Source organism: Rhinichthys klamathensis, unplaced genomic scaffold (assembly GCF_029890125.1).
Source record: "Rhinichthys klamathensis goyatoka isolate OS25496 unplaced genomic scaffold, OSU_Roscu_1.1 h1tg000064l_1, whole genome shotgun sequence".
Classification (NCBI taxonomy): domain Eukaryota; kingdom Metazoa; phylum Chordata; class Actinopteri; order Cypriniformes; family Leuciscidae; genus Rhinichthys; species Rhinichthys klamathensis.
Window position 1 is genome coordinate 3,045,186 of NW_026606607.1, and position 5,585 is coordinate 3,050,770.

A 5,585-nucleotide genomic window follows, 5' to 3' on the forward strand; every position below is an offset into this window, starting at 1 on the left:
CTCACTGCCGTTGGAGCATCAATATAGTTACATAAGTGATGATGAATGTCCATAAGAGCCTTTTGGCAGGCACTGACAAAGCTTAAGTACAGTATATCATATTGTGTATATAAGTAACACCATTTCATGATTTTGAGTGTTGAGTCTTTACTGCATTTTAGTCCAAAAAAAAAAAAAAAAAAAACGTTGTCAAACTGTTAGAAAGGAAAGCAGTGATGTTCTATTTTATATGATTGCATCGAACTGAGCAAATTACCAATAAGGATTAAACAAGCAAAAATTAATCAAAGGGGGAAGCAATACATGCATTGATATCATACCAAAAACATGCATAGGCTATTAAATAAGATACATTTCGATTTTACACTGACTGATTAAAAAAAAAGTTGTATTAACCCATGTAGGATTTACAAACAGAAATTTAGCAGAAAGGGTGGTAAAATATGTATTATATTTGTGTATATCAGACATGTTTATTTGTTAATTACCTTGTATTTTAATCATATTTATTGTTATGATATATGCTGCCATTTTGTCCATGTCTCATTCAGAAAAATGCATGACTTTCTTAATGTCACACATGGTTGCAGGAAACACAATGAAGATAAAGATGAAGGTAATAGTCAAAACGCTTTAAAATTCCACACAGAAGGTATTCCAAACAGGCAGGCAAACAAACAAAACAACCTTTAATCACTTCTATCATTAAAGATTGTTTTATAAATAATCTTCCTGATCACTTTAATCTCCTCAGCATACCAGATAGCTTAGAAGAACTCGATGTTAGAAACTATTCTATTGACTCTCTCTTTTCCAGCACTTTAGACACATTTGCTCCTATGCGCTTAAAGAAGATTAAAGAAAATAGTCCAACGCCGTGGTACAACTAGCACACTCAGGCCCCTTAAGAGAGCAGCCCCAAAAAATGGAGCACAGCTGGAAGAAAACAAAACTTGAGGTTTTCCACATTTCGTGGAAAGACAGCACTATTGCACATAGAAAGGCCTTAAAAAATGCTAAATCTGCTTATTTTTCGCCAAAGAATTTATTTGATACAGTGGATAAAATAATGAGAAATAAAGCTTCAACCCCAGACGTTTCCAAACAGCACAGCAGTAATTATTTTTTGTTGTTGTTGTTGTTGTTGTTGTTGTTGCAAGATGATAATATTAGAGAGAAAATTATAACCATCCAACCATCTACTACAGCATCGCATACTACAACATGTATTGTAGTGTCCTTGAGGAAAAAATTCCATTCATTCATTGCTATAGGAGAGGAAGAATTGTCTAAACTCGTAAAATCATCTAAATCAACAACGTATGTTTGAACCTATACCAACTAAGCTACTGAAAGAGATTTCTGTTAGGACCACTATCGTCAAATACGATTGATAATTAGCATATAATTAGGATTGGCGGTATGGTTCTGTTCTGGGCGAGAACTCCCTGCGCATCCCCACAGCCTAGCATGGATAAGTGTAGGGAGAGCATGTATACAGTGAAAGGCGTCGTATTCCTATAGGCAGACGTGTATCAGCTGAGAGTCAGCTGATGCGAGTTGACTAACGTGACCTGCCAGAACTGACGCTACGCTTAATGCTTCCAAAGGTCATAGATCATCTTCTTAATATCCTTAATTCCCTTTTGTCATTAGGAAACATACCGAAAACTTTTAAGCTGGTTATTATTACACTTATTAAAAAAACGCAACTTGATCCTACAGAATTAGTCAATTACAGGCCGATCTCGAATCTACCTTTTCTGTCAAAGATACTAGTAGGGGCCTGGGGCTCGAGGTAAGTGGAAGAGGAAAAGAGCTCTCTTTTTGAGTACTGTAAAACTTCAAATAATAGCCGAGTCCCAAATAGACGCCTGTCTCTTTTACACGCCTGGTGTGACTGGCTGCAGGTTTGGGTAAATAAAGGCCGGTCTCAAATAGAGGCTTTTTTTGGTCTGTTTTTTAGTTTCGGGTTGTATTTAGTCTTCTAAAACCCGTCAGATCGTCCGCTTTTTGGTGGCCGCCAAAGCAAATTTTTGTCCCGCCAAAGCCTTTTTTGATCGGTGAGTGATGTAGAATAGAATGACTGCTGCTCTTGACAGGGCGCATAACGAGCAGAGAGAGAGAGCGCCCCGGCCGCGCGCACACTCTCACGTCTTCAAACAACACGAGCGCTGTCTTGCTCTCTCTCCCTCGTGCATATTAATCAAAATCGATAGTAAAAGGTTGGAAGACCGCAGTTTCACGTGGAGCATTTGGAGATTTTTAGAGATTAGAGACTCTAGGCCTACACTCAATGAACAACATCTCAACAATAAATTATAAAGGCCTGTCTCATATAGACGCCTGTCTCAAATACAAGCTGGTGCAGTTCGACGATTTGGGAAAATAAAAGCCTGGGCTATTATTTGAAGTTTTACGGTATGTTTGTGTTTTATTTTGTATAACAGCGTTTATTTGCATGGCAACGTGAAACTGAACGGGCCCAGAGGCTGCAACAAACACACTGCCTCCAGGACCGAGAACTGAACTGGGTGCAAGGGGGCATAAATTAGGCTTTTTGGAGGGTGGTCCGGCCGCAGCGAGACATAGCCTCCTCTTCCTTCCTGGCAGATCAGGACGACTTCTGAGCTGCTGGGACTAGCGCTATCTTAGGCCGGGGTCCCTGGCGCTTTGGGAAGAGTCGGCGTTTTGCAGAACACGAGCGCTGCTGAGGCTCAGGCTGTGGTGCAGGCTGAGCAGTCGAGGGCGCGTTTTTTACAGCACACTGAGTCAGCGCAGTCCTGGGGCGACTCGGAGCATTATGGGAGCTTGAACGCTTGGGCAGGAAGTGTCGCATAGCCTGGGACGACTTCTGTGCCGTGGTAAGGCGCTCTGCGAAGACATCAACGGCGGGTCTGAAGAGGCCGGTGGGGCCAGAAAGGCATTTTTTTTCTGGCTCCTTAATCTCTGTCAAGTTAAGCCACAGGTGGCGCTCCAGCACCACCATGCTGGCCATGGATCTCCCTGTGCCGTCGTTTTAGTAGCGCGAAAGGCCAGGTCAGTTGCGCTGCGCAGCTCTCTAAAGCTGCGCAGACTCCAGACTCGTCCATGCTGCGGAGACCTTTGGCCTGGTAGACCTGTAGCACGGCCATAGAATGTAGTGCGGAAGCTGCCTGTCCAGCTGAAGAGTAGGCTCGTCCAGTGAGGGCTGAAGTGGTCCAACAGGGCTTAGATGGATGAACCACCTTCGCTTTCCATCCGATGGCCGTGGGTGGGCCATTCTCATAGCCTTTTTCTTTTGTGCCGTCAACACTGGTGAGAGCGGAAGAAGAGGAAGTTTGCAGATGGGCAGAGTAGGGGGCCATGACTTTGTGAGCTCGTCGTGAACTTCCGGAAAAAAACGGCGGTGCTCGCTGACGAGGGGCCTGATGGTACCCCGGCAGGAACCACTTGTCTTACCGGCTGCATATGGACTCTTCAGGGGCAGCCCAATCCAGTCCAAGCTCTTCGACAGCTTTGGAAAGGACACGGAGAAGCTCGGCGTCAATCCCAGCTATTACGTCGGTTGGCTCTCTAAGCAGTGAGGGGGCGGGGTCATCTATCGAGCCCGACCAATCCTCGGCGCAGAGGCCGCCAATGACATGCTGTCGTCATGAAGATCCTGGTCGGATCCTCTGAACGAGACCATACCACTCGCGCTGGCAGAGAGGCGTTGGTCTGGGTGGGAAAACAGCACAGGTGAAACCTCTCTATGTGGAGAGAACGAGGCACGCGGGACGTGAGCCGGCGTGAGCTAGCTCAACTCCGAGCGTTCAACCCCTTTGCCCCGCTGGTTTTTCCTCCGAGGTTCCTGGGAGGAAGAAAACGGGAGGGTGCGAGGGGCGGGGTCGCTTTCTAAAAAGCTGATCTCTGTGAGTGCAGCCTCAGCGTGGGATTTCCCCAGGCACGAGACACATTCACTGTGCTTGTCTTTAACGTGCAGGGGCGCCCTACTCGAGCCACAGTGGTGGCGCGACATTTGCATCAACGTTGCAATTTGCTCTTTTAGAAAAGAAATAAGGCTCTTTTAGACTCGCCGGATGGCGGCAGAGGATCGCTAAATCAGCTGCTTGCAGGCGCAGAGCGGCTCTCGAGCAGTGGGCGGGATCGGCGAAGAGCTGATGCCGGCGTGCTGATTCGGCTGGATTCGCTGCTTTGCTGGTCAACGGCGAGAAGGCTTGATTCCTTGGAGTATCAGCGAATAGAAGCGTTGTCGCTGAAGGAGAATTGATCTGAGTATCCTATGCCAGATCGCCTGCTTTTATAGCCAGATGCCACGTCCATTTGGCGCTATCTGGTGGGCTTCTCAAGACATTACATCAACTAGAGACTTTGCATCTTTATAAGAGTGTTTTGAGTTACATCAAGTTGTGGATTGTCCTACACACAACAAAGGCCACATGTTGGATCTTGTGTTTCAAAATGGTACACTTGTGTCTGGGTTGTCTGTATCTGATTTTGGGTTATGTGATCACTTAGCCATTCTTTTCAATTTGGAGCTACCTGATTTACTTACTACTACTTCCCGTATTATTCATTACCGTAAGTGGAGATCTATCGCACCCACTGACTTCTCTGACTTTATTGACCCTGCTATTAGCTGTATTTTACCATCTGATGCATTGGATGATAAAGTAAATTGGTTGTACACAATTCTTTCATCTGGCCTGGACACTTTTGCTCCTCTGATGTCACGTGCTGTATCTTTTAAACGATCTGCCCCGTGGTACAACGATGATCTGCGCGCAATGAAAACTCAGTGTCGCAAAATGGAGCGCAGATGGCGCTCTACTGGTCTAACTGTGTATCATCTGGCATGGAAAGAAAGCTTGGGAGAATATAGGACTGAAATTGTATCGAGAAGGTCTGCTTATTTCTCCCAGATTATTGCTATAAGTAATCAAGATAACCCAAGAAAATTGTTTAATTCTATCAACAATCTTCTAAACAGAAATAACATTTCCAACGTCCCTCCTTCTGTTCAATTATGCAACAAGTTTCTTGTGTTTTTTGGCAATAAGATCGAGGGGATAAGAGATCAGATTACTACTACTAATACAACTGTTACCCCAAAATTAAGCAACATGGAATTTTCTGGTGTTTGTCTTTCAGAATTCTCCATGTTAGATTCTCAATCCCTGTGTAATGTGGTTTTAAAAATGAAGGCTGCCACTACAAGTGTTGATCCCATACCAGCTGGGTTGTTTCAGTCATGCTTTTCTTCTTTGTGTCCGGCTGTATTGAGTATTATAAATGACTCTCTGCTTTCTGGTGTTATGCCATCTGCACTTAAAATTGCTGCTGTAACCCCTGTTCCAAAAACAAATAGCTGTGACTTTGAGAATCTGGCAAATTTTCGTCCCATCTCTAGTTTCCCTTTTATTGCTAAAATCTTAGAACATATTGTTGCTTCACAATTGCTTCCTCATTTGTCTGCAAATAACCTCTTCTAGTCTCTTCAATCTGGCTTTCGTAAAATGCATAGCACTGAGACAGCATTAGTCAAAGTCACAAATTACTTATTGATGGCTTCCGATGCTGGATGCTTATCAATACCGATTCTG